The sequence below is a fragment of the Bombina bombina genome, chromosome 6 (assembly GCF_027579735.1).
Source record: "Bombina bombina isolate aBomBom1 chromosome 6, aBomBom1.pri, whole genome shotgun sequence".
Classification (NCBI taxonomy): Eukaryota; Metazoa; Chordata; class Amphibia; order Anura; family Bombinatoridae; genus Bombina; species Bombina bombina.
Genome location: NC_069504.1, coordinates 634,298,887 through 634,311,554, shown reverse-complemented (window position 1 = coordinate 634,311,554; position 12,668 = coordinate 634,298,887).

Below are 12,668 nucleotides of genomic sequence, written 5' to 3'. Positions count from 1 at the left end.
AGAGATGTCTTATGATTTTTTAGTACTAGTTTTTGGTACTAATTTTTTTGGCAATTTTTTTGGCAATTTTCACACATTTTTGGTAACCTTTTTGAATTTTTGAACTTTTTGAAATGTTTTTGATATCTCTCTCTTTTTGAAGAACTTTTGAAGAATTTTTGATATTTGATATTTATTCTTGATGTACCAGCTGTTCTTGATACACTATCTGTGGTCATCCTATATAATATTTCTATAAATGTTTCTTCTTATATAGTCTCTATTTGTTCCCATAGACTACAATCTATACATTGCTGTTTTTAAATTATTTTAAACTCTTCACATTCTTGGGCCCACTGTTAACTTTGGGTGTATTATTTCATTACCTGCCATTTGAGTTGGATATGGCTTATGATCAACTTTTTTTTGGTTGTAGCTTTATTCTCTAGATCGTGACGTGAGTGGTCCGATCATTGGTCTGGTCACCATTAGATTTTACTCTTTGTGAGACTTGAGAGAAGGTCTCTTTCTTATAACAGGGTAGCCTCCCACGCTAACTTTAGCCTCATAGTGTGCTAGAGATCGCCCATTTTTTGAGGGCTTATAGCTGTTTTTGATATTGGTGTGTTTTCGAATCACGGATAAGTTGGTATTGTGGTAGGGATCTTCTCACTTGTTGGGTAGCGTATGTGTGATTCTATACAGTTTATAGACTATTTTTACTTTCATTTGTATGTTATTTTTGAGCAGCACTGCACTATATTATATACATTAAATATTTAACATATCACTATTATGTATCTAAACGGCTTTGAATATTTGGGCATGATCTTCGGTACGTGTAAGTTTCTGAGGGATTGTGTTGTTGTGCACACATGAGTGTTGCCTTTTGAATATTTTGTTTGCTGTGATAATGTTTTGCGGCGATTTGACGATGTTGTATTGACCGTGTCATCATATGAGACTGATGCACATTTGTACTTATATTTGTATTTATAATTGTTTATTTCTGTACCACGCTGCGGTTTAGCTATGACAGGATAAGTTCTGACATCTTCTACCCGAGCTCTATTTATCAGCTTATGTTTTTGCAGAAGGAGTGTGACACCGGATTGGTAGATGTGGGGTATGTGGCTCCGGATAGCTGTCTCACTGGATGTGCCTATGTGCCGGCTTAGGGATAATTACATTGGCTGGTTGATGATGACGTCCTGCCTATCTGATACGTGGGCGCGGTTTCTCTATTCTTGATATGATTGGTCCCGACGGGGGTGTGCCAGTATTATGTTTGTGATTGGCCGCAGATGCCGGTGTTTTGTTTTTGTTTTTATTTTTTTTTTTTGTTTATGTTTACACTATTGGATCTGATCACGTTAAAGTGTCATGATATACTTGATAATCACATAAGACTTAGCATGCTATTTCATCTTTGTGATGGGGGCTGAGAATGTTAGTCGTTGACATTATGTTTCGTCTTGACTTTTACAAATTAGTGCTATATGTTATAGCCACACAAAGGGGGCTGGATCATAGACCCGTTTTTAGGTTGACCGTTCAGGATTGGTGACCAAATTATGGTTTATGTGTGCACGGACCTGATTGGCCAATAAGGCTCTCTTTATAGAAAAGTCATGTTCAGTGTTGATAATTCTAATTTTGTTCTATTTCTAGAGTTGTGCATCACCTAGTGACACTTAGTGGACCCAGAATGTGGAGTTTATTTTAATTTTAATATGTTTATTTTTCACATCACCTCTTTACCACTAACACTTTTACCCTTAGCCTATCAGGCGGGCTTTTACAATACCACAGACCTATCAGAAGTTTTGTTCCTTCTGTCCTCACACTTTCATCTGTCTCATTGGTTTAATAATTGGGGGAGGGTTTCACTAGCCTTTATAAGGCTGCCATTTTTTATTTGTTGTTTGTCTGAGGAAGGGACTGTGTGTTGTCCCGAAACGTCACAGAATAAAGAGTGCTGTCACTGATGACTGAAGTCCAGCGAGTGCTTATTTGACCTTTGAAACTATTCACTATATAGATAGCACCCTGGCAGTTGCACATAGATGGTGAGAGTGCACACACCAACCAACAATATATATATATATATATATATATATATATATATATATATATATATATATATATATAATATATGTGTGTGTTAATAAATAAAAATGAAACAGTGCTATGGAGATATAAAAAGCTTGTGCTTCAGGTTCTGAAAATACTAAATGGCTTCCGGACCCTATGCAATCATTTACATATACTCCCCAGATATAGTGCACATAATAGAATAAAAAAAGTATACAAAAGAAGTTATAGGATGGCGCAACAATGAGAGAAAACCATTAGGAATAGATCTCAAATTAATAAAATTAAATAACCTTTCCAAAATATAATGCTAGTCAAGGATGCAATGATAATCAGTTCCTTACAGTTCCTAAATGATTATTGCAGTCACTTCAAATAAAATGTTTTTATTTCATATAATGGCTGGTACCCATCAGAGAGGCATTACCCTACTGGGGTTCTTACTTATACTTTATTACCTCAATCCAAATGAGGTAAATGTCTTGCAATGTAGGGAGAGTCCCTTCTTGGCACCTTCAATGCTTATTAAGGTAGGGTAACACACTGTATACAGAATGCTCACATTTATAAAACCTAAAAATATGAGGTAATATAAAAGCTCTATTGGGGACAGCAAAAATTCACTGTCAGTTCCGGACTGTTCAGAGTACTGTATATACAGTGGGGGGGGGGTTGCACACATCCACATAAAAACAAAGACAAAAACATTTTTAATCAGTGCAAACATTGCTTACATAGAATCACCTATTTTTCATAATAAAATAAGGATGTTACTCACATAATATGGCCATTCTCTGTTAAACCAGTCACCAGCTTAGAAGGTGCTTACACTATATGGCAATAAGTACTGTTTGCGGATACCCTTACTAATTATGGATTTCTGGTGTTTCAGTCACACCCATTACTTACAATTACATAATATCCAGCGCATACCCATGCACTCTCCATAGACAAACACTGATAGTACAATGGGCCATAATAAAGAGTAACTTTAAATGTGGCACTGTCATAGGCTACCATTTTTTGCCACAACTTCTGCTCTTCTTCTACTATTGGTTAACTGTAAGGGCTATTATTGTTAAGTGGAAGCATCTAGGAGCAACAACATTTCAGCCACGAAGTGGCACAGCACGCACACTCACAGAGTGAGTCTGCCTTATGCTGAAGTGAGTGTAATAATCCACAAGAAAAACAGAAATGGACAATTTAGAAAATGTACAAGAAGAAAATGACGATGTATCCGATAGTACCTTCATTTAGTAATTATGTGATTGGGTATTTATCAGGAATGTGCTGATGCATGACATTTATCAGCTACACAGACTGAGCCACTGAAGAAGTAGGCACACAATGAATGCAAAGTAGCAACAGAAATATGAACATTTATAATATAAATTAACTTTTATTACTTATTTAAATATATAAAGACAAGCAGACAGATATGCAAATTTCTTTATAAGACAACAGGAGAAAATTATGTTTGAGTCCTGCTGAAAAGGTTAAAAAGCCCTCACTTTTGTTTTGATGTGCATAGGTATACATAGGTAAACTATATGGGGCCAATTTTTCAATGTCTGTCTGACATGATACGCTGAGATACGCTATCGGGATTTATCATTGCACAAGTAGTTTACCAGAACTGCTTGTGCAATGCCGCCTACCTGCAGATTTGCGGCCAATCGGCCGCTAGCAGGGGGTGTCAATCAGCCCGATAGTAAGGAATACATAATATCATTATTATATCATTAGGCAGAAATGGTAAATTATTTTAATTAAATGATAAATGAATACATTTCACTCTACACTTCCTCAGAGAGGTCCACCTATCATCTGTTTCAAAGCAACATTAGCACCAAAAATGTGTGTTGGAGCTTCACAAGTCTCACATCAACATGCACAATGCAAAGCATAGGCTGGAGCTGTGTAAATAACAGTGGAAACATGTTCTCTGGAGTGCTGCATTACATTACTATTACACATTTACTATTTGGCAGTCTGTTGGAAAAACCTGGGTGTGGTTGAAGCCAGAAGAATTATACCTACTGGAATACATAGTGCCTACTGTAAATTTTGGTGAAGGAGAGATAATGGTGTGGGGCTGTTTTTCACATTTTGGCTATTCTCTTTATTTCCCAATGAATGAATGAATGAATGGTTTTTCTTAATTTGACAGAATACAAAAATATTGTAGATAGTTGGATGCTTCTAACTTTGTGGCAACAGTTTGGAGAAGGTTTTTTTTCCTTTACCAGCTTGACTTATGCACAAAGTGAGGTCCACAAAGAAATGGTTAGATGAGTTTAGTACGGTGGAACTGGAGTGGTCTGTACAGAGCCCTGACCTCAACCCAATTGAACACCTTTGGCATCAACTGGAAAGCTGATTGCTCGTCAGTCCTTCTCGTCCAACATCAGTGCCTGACCTCACAAATGCTTTTGTGGCTGAATGGGCAAAATTATTATTATTATTGCCCATGGTTTTAGAATGTAACGTCCTACAAGCTTATATAGGAGTGTTGGTCAGTTATATAACTACTGCAAATCTATTTGCAAATCCTTTTAATATGTAAGGTTTCCCTTATGCACATTACAAATAATAAAAATGGCTGTAGCAATTAAAGTAAAAGGGAAATTGCACTGTAAAATGTTCTGCTTGTTAATGTGTTTCTAATGATCAATTGTATCTGCTAAAACCACTAACTATACTAAAAATATATAGAAAATCTATGTAAATATAGCCAGCAACTTTTATCAACCCCCCAGTGTGTATTTTGTATTTGAAATAGTTGGATTTGCTCATTGCATCCCCCACCCATAATTACCATTTCTTTGCCTAACTATTGACATTTGTGTTCTGAGAGATAGCATGAGCATGTCTGCTATTTCTAAAGGTTCAAACCATTTAAATGGGCAGGTCCTTGAGATCAATAGGAGAGGATTTTAATCAGCAAATCCAGCGATATCAAATAAAAAAATAAGCCAAAAAGAGCAGTTTCCCATATATTTATATGTTCTGCATCTGGTATAACATGCAATTGAGAAAAAGGATTTTACAGTATGCTATCCCTCATAAGCATGTCGCTCAAACCAGGTTTGTGAATAATGCACACAACTAAAAGTATACAATTTAAATATTAAAATCTTTATTTTTACACTGTATATGTTTTTGTTACTTTCACACATCTTAAGTGAAAAAGTACCTTGCAACTCATAAAGCAGCTATTAACAATATGAATCAGTTAGCTTTAATTATTTGCCTTTGTATTGGCCAGGAATATTTTGCTTTTTCTTATGTCTTTGTAAATCCCCCACCCCTCATTTGTTATTGTATTTTTTAGTCAATCGAATATAAGAAAACCATATGGTTTAAACTGCATCAGTAATTCAGGTAGCTTAAATCATTCTAAATAATGTTAGTTTGCTATAAATTATTGCATTGGGTGTTGCAAAGACTAAATGTTCAATTTGTTTATTCTTTTTAATTTTCTCTCATTTTCAATTTTGATTTTAATTTGCTTTTAAGTATTATCATTTTATATTTAACATAAGTAGTAAACCATGCCATAGAAATATCATCTTTTCAAAAAGCATTTTTTTGTATCCCCTCATTTCTAGTCTTGGAATTTTTACAGATACTTTATTTGCTCTGTTTTAACCAGCTGTCTCCGTTATCTGGTAATGCTCTGTTATCCTTTCATTATGGAAAGAGTAGAGGTGGCTGTCTGCTGCCTAGGGAGATACTGAAGTGTTATTCATCATCGTTATACATGTAATATCATTTTCTGGGGCCTTTTTACCATCCTATTGTCAGAGTTGTGATTATTGATAGCACAGAGATAATGGAGCCTCATGATGGGAAGGGCAGAAGGGGGCAGATGGATTTCACCACAGCTATATTACCAGATCATGTAGAAAAATAAAAGCAAGACTAACAACACAGGCCACATATTCACCCTGAGATATTAGTCCATGAAGTATAAATAAAAACGGGAAGCTTTATAGTATCTACAACATTTGTATTTTTGTCAGTATTGAGTTACATCATTATTTCATTTAGGTAATATACTGTGATGATTAATTATATATCTGATCTATGTCTCTTACCTAAAAAAAAATACGATGGCTCAAAATTGTATTTAAATAACTGTATTAGGAAAATATTGAATGTGTGTGACCTTTATACTAAATCCCAACTATTATTAGATTAATGTTTATGATATTATAACCTCAGAATGTTATTGGGAGTTTTACATATTTTATAAATATGATCATTTAAAATAAATTGACATTTGTAGACTTGATATGGGCAATTTGTTAACCTTTAATCACAAAACAATATTTTTTTTATAAATCAAAGATTTTTATTAAGGTAATTGGCAAAACAAAAGCCACATATAAACAAGAAAACAAGTTATTTCAAAGTGAACATGGCTAATAACAATAGTAAATCATGATAGACATATTGAGAACATGTATATCCTACTATATTACCAGTATACCTCGGATATATACATTGCAAGATTTACATTGATACCTTATATTTTTATTTTTTACAGAATGTTACTATAGTACCTCAGTAGCAAAGTTTTCTGACTTTTAGTATGATATTTTCAGCTGTCATATGTAGAATATAGATCTTAAATGAGAGATACATTTTTACCCTATGGGGTACAAAATACTAATTAAAGTATAGTAGTAATAAGAGAGAAATAAAGTATACAATATAGTTAACACCATAAACCAAATTTCTTCACTTAACATATAAGGTTACTCTTGAACCTATTCACGCTTATGTTACATAAGAGGAAAATTAGCTTAAATATATAGAATGTAGCGGATTAATACCGCAGATAAAATTCACCATATTGGGTGAATGAATAATATTATTACCCCCTTGGACATTAACCTGGGGGGGGGGGATACGAATATAGGCGGTGCAGATTAATTACTGACGCTTCTCAGAAGTGACATTGGGGTAGAAATATTTTATACATTAAATATAAAGGCAGTGCAGAACAATTATCTACTTTTCACTGAAATAGCTTTATAAATGCTTATGTAGGTCTAGTTGTCATACCTATGCTACGCCTAAATACTAGCAGAACCTTTCTATGCCTATGGTTTCATTCAATCTGTACCAACACATTAAAGTAATAGCTCTATGATTGAGAAAAATCGATCTAGTCATTTAACCTTCAATAGCGTGAGTCATTGTTACAATAGCTGGGGCTCAGATGAGATGGGCTCTCTATTTAGTATGCAGTATCTGTATATTACCCCATGATAGAAGTTAAAGTAATCTGCAGATTATCTCAAGTAGTCTCCCATCCCCCCTGCTGGCATACATGAAATACGGAGGGGAGGGGGAGAGTAAATTAAAGTAAGACCCATGATACATAGGAGCAACACAAAAGAATCTCTGCAAGCTATATTACGGTGGACTACCCTAAGCCCAAGTTAGAAGCTATGTAGTTACAGCCAATCCCATATTATACAAGCCTACGAATATATAGGAGGGACACACAAATAGCATGGGATATTTATGAAATTTAATGTTGCCCTCTAGGTGTGGGCCCTACACCCAAGGGCAAGTGTGCTATAGCAGTAAATGGATAATCCCAAGTGATATATTTAACTTTCATAGTAGGCTGCCGCCCACTCTCATAATGGTATGTCTGCAAAGTAATAAGATTCATCTATAATGTCTATGTCTCTGAGAAATCAGCTGTGTAGTTGTTCCTTTACTTCTCTTAATAGGTTGTATTAATTCAGTATGCAGACATTTATTGTCCCCAAAAATACATAAACAGTTTTTAGAGGTATCCTTTGAGAACTCAGGTGAGCTAATCTTATTGAGTTAAACTTGTAAGGTTTTTCATCCTGTTTTCAAAAATGTTTAGTGGAAAACATCCATACACTGCACATGTCTGTGCATCAGAATCCAAATACTACTCCTGGTCAGTGAGTCAGTGGTTGCTTGTAAGGACCGCACCTCTAGGTCTATGAGCAAGTGCAGGGTATGAATGAGAATGCTTGGGCATGCACAGAATATGTACGTATGCTAATGAAACATTGATACCATTTACTAGAAGCGTTTTGCTGATGCAAGTATATTGCAAAAAATTCTTGTATTCTGAAAATGAAAATATACTCATGCTGCTTAATTTTTTTTAAGATTATCAATTAACCATTATTCATAAATTAAAAATATAAAAATTTCACTCCAGGTATACTAAAGAAACGTAAAATGTATTTTTCATGCATATATTATTTAGTGGGTATTAACAAAAGCGTAATCTATTTTTTTAACGTATCTTTGAACTAAACATTAAGGGCTAGATTACAAGTGGAGCACTATCATTAGCGTGAGGAGCGTAAACGCGATGGCGAGATCACAGTGTTCTTCATGTTCAAGTCCGTATTACAAGTGACACGCTGTTAAAATTACAGTGAATTTGTTTGCACAAACTTGCGATAACTTACGCTCCCCATATTTTCTATGGGTAGCGTTGAGCGGTAATATGCGTTTGTATTACAAGTTGAAAGTAAATGAAATTGTGCAAACGCAATCGCATTTACCGCTGAAACATTTTAAGTGACCTGAAAGATTGCGTAAAAAGTTTGTCCGGAGGAAACAGTTGCACTAAACTACACTATGAACCCCTAAACTGCCACCTCCCACATCGCAAACTACCTCTTTACACATTAAACCCCTAAACTTCCACACACCCCGCAAAGTAAGCTTCTACACTGTTAACCCCTAAACCATCACACCCTGCACCGCAAAGTAAGATTCTGCACTATTAACCCCTAAAAACTAACTAGCTTTAAAAAAGAAAACTTACCTGTGAAAGTAAAAAAATCTAATCTTACATTTAAAAAATTAAAAAAACACACCTACCATTACTAAATAAAACCAAACAAACCTACCATTACCAAAAAACTACAATAACCAATAAAAAAAGCCTAGCATTACCAAAAAAATAAAAAAATAACATTACAAAAAGTAACAAACCCTAACAAACAAATTACATTTTTTTTTATTTATGTCTATTCTAGATATAAAAGGTGTACCTCACATTCAAAATTCATTGTGTGGCTGGTGACCGCATGAAGAGGACCTCCTTGTTGAAGCTCTGAAGATGGATAAACAAAAAGTCCATAGACTAGATGCGCCCATCGCAAGGCATATACAACATAAATGTCCAAGCAAACAGGAATGCTTCAGTACTGTAAAGGATAATATTTAACGATCCTCCAGCTGCCACTTCTTAAAAAATGTTCAAAAGAAAACGAACTACAAGATCTAGAACGAGAAAAGGAGAAGGGCGCCCCCAAATGGTGTAGTACTGTAATATGATATGATGGATAACAATAATTGAGGTACTCACAAATTCCAAAGCACTGTAATAGTGCAGACCTTTAAACACCGTGCAGTCAGCTTGTGCCTCGGCCAATGATGTATCAAATATTTAGGAAAGCAGGAGACTCAAAGTCACAGTGTACCAATCAGTGTTTTTGTAAAGTGCAAAAAGCATCAAAAAATCTATTGATGGCAAATATAGCTGCTTCCCCAATGAAAGAAATTCTCTGCAACAACTGTAAGGATTCTAAGGAAGAGTAGCAGATAATGGCCTAAACCTCAATCAAGTAAGGACTCCACGTTTGCTTTTAAAAGCACATATAATTGTACAGGAATTCGCTGTGATTTTATATTGGTTTTTAACTTGTCGTATTATAGCAATTGTAAGACTGAATTCCTTTACAATTATATGTGCTATAATTACCATCAGTAGATAGGCCCACATTTGATGCTTTTTGCAAATTACAAAAAAACACTGAATGATACACTGTGACTTCGACTCTCCTGGTATCCTAAATATTTGACACACCATTGACTGAGGCACACGCTGTCTAGACGGCGTTTTCTGCACTATTACAGTGCTTTGGAATTTGTGAGCACCTCAACTATTGTTATCCATCATATCCTATTACGGTACTACACCATTTGAGGGCGCCCTTCTCCTTTTCTTGTTCTAGGTCTGAAGATGGATAAAGACCACTGCTACTACACTGTTCCTCGGTTTGAGATAAGAAGATGGACCGTCACTGGGAGAAAGAAGGACCACTGCCGGGATGAAGATTGGGCGATGTTGCAATCATATTTGGGGAGTACCATATTGGGGTTTAGTGTTAGGGTTTGTTTTTTTAGGGGGTGTTTTTCTGTTTTAAGATTAGGGATTTTTTCCCCTCAGGGCAGCAAAAGAGCTAAATGCCCCTTTAAGTGCAATTGCCCAGCCAAATTCCCTTTTCAGGGCACTTTTTAGAGTAGTTTTTTTTTGGAGAGGTGAGGGGTTAATGTTAGAAGAAGGTGTCATTTTTTTCTCACAAAAGAGCTTGATCACTTTAGGCCTATTTTGTAGTTTAGGGCTATTTGTAGTTTAGTTTTACAATAGTTTTTTTATTTTAGCGTAGGTTTTTATTTTGGGGCTTTAGGATACGCATAATTTTTTTATTTTTGATAATTTGTTTGTTAGTAGTTGTAATGTTAGGGTTTGTTATTTTTTGTAATGTTAGTTTTCTTAAGTAATGTTAGGTTTTTTTTTCTTAATGTATTGTAAGGATTATTTGTTGGTAATAATAGGTTTTTTTTTGGTAATGGTAGTTGGTTAATTTTGGTAATGGTAGTGTCTTTTTTGGTTATGGTAGTTTTTTTAAGGAATGGTAGTTTTTTTTTTTTTTTTTTTAAAGGTCAGATTATATATTTTTTTACTTTCACAGGTAAGTTTTTATTTTTTTAAAGGTAGTTATTTTATTTTTTTTGGTAAAGGTAGGGTTAGTCAATTTTGGGTTTGCGTTGGGAAGAGGGTGATTTAGGGGTTAATAGTGTATTGGGTTACTTTGTGTTGGGGGCTGGTATTTTATGGGGTTTATAGTGTAGTGGGGACTTTGCGGTGGACTATGTGGCAGTTAAGGGGTTATTACAGTAGGGATCTTATGGTGATTTGGGTTAGCAAGCGAGTAGGGTGTTAGTTCTTTTCCACTTTCCACTTTTTTCTCTCTATTTACTTCTATGGGGGAATAGGTTATCGCTTGCACAATAGTGTAAGTTCTGCTTTTTGCGTTAGTCGGGTTAGCGCTGGAGTGATACATTTTTACTTTTAACTCATAATATCAATGTGAAATGTTTACTTCTAGTGCAGTTACAACTCTCGTGAAAGTGCTTATTAGTGATGCACTTGTAATCTAGCCCTAAATGCATTTTATGCAGTTCCCTTAATATAGAGGTGCTGCCATTTTGAAACCTAGGTTACACTGCAGGTATCTGAAAGAGGGTTGTTGCACATGTGTAAACATATCAGCACTAGAAAGCAGTGAAAGCCAGATTTAAACATGGTGGCACTGATGACTAAAAGGAGGTATGGAATAACATTTATACTATGCTTAGAAAATATATTTAGAATTTAAATGGATAGTAAACCAAAAACTAAATTTTCATTTTTTATGAAGAGTGTGCAATTGTAACCAACCTTTAAATTTACTTCTATTATCAAAATTGATTTGTTCTTTTGATATCCTTTGTTGAAGAGTAAATCTTTGGAGGCTGTTATGAACTCAGAATGCACATATCTTCAGCAGTCTATGGCAGCAGTGTTTGCAACTTTGTATAACATTACTATAAACAATGTTGAAAACTACTGCCAGATGGCTAAAGACACGTGCATGTTTATGAGCTCATCTAGCATTTATCTTTAAGAAAGGATACCAAGAGAATTAAGCAAAATTGATAATATAAGTAAATTGGAAAGTTGTTTAAAATTTCATTATTTATCCAATCAATTTAAGCTTAACTTTCGGCTAGATTGCGAGTTTTGAGGTATGAGGGGTGCGGTATTAACTTGCACGTTATTGTCACCGCTCACTTTCCTACTAGTTTTACGTGCTCGTGCACGATTTCCCCATAGACATTATTGGGGAGAGCCGGCTGAAAAAAAGCCTAACACCTGCAATAAAGCAGCGCAAAGCTCCGTAACGCAGTCCCATTAATTCCTATGGGGAAAGAAAATTTATGTTTACAGCTAACACCCTAATATTAACCTGAGTCTAAACACCTCTAATCTTACACTTATTAACCCCTAATCTGCTGCCCCCGACATCGCTGACACCTACATTATACTTATTAACCCCTAATCTGCCGCCCTTAACATCGCCGCCCCCTTCCTACACTTATTAACCCCTAATCTGCTGCCCCCAACGTCGCTGCCACTATACTAAATTTATTAACTCCTAAACCTAAGCCTAACCCTAACCCTTACACCCCCTAACTTAAATATAATTAAAATAAATCTAAATAAAACCTACTATTAAAAACTAAATAATTCATATTTAAAACTAAATACTTACCTATTAAATAAACCCTAAGCTACCTACAATATAACTAATAGTTACATTGTAGCTAGCTTAGGGTTTATTTTTATTTTACAGGCAAGTTTGTATTTATTTTAACTAGGTAGAATAGTTACTAAATAGTTATTAACTATTTACTAAACACCTAGTTAAAATAAATACAAATTTAGCTGTAAAATAAAACCTAAC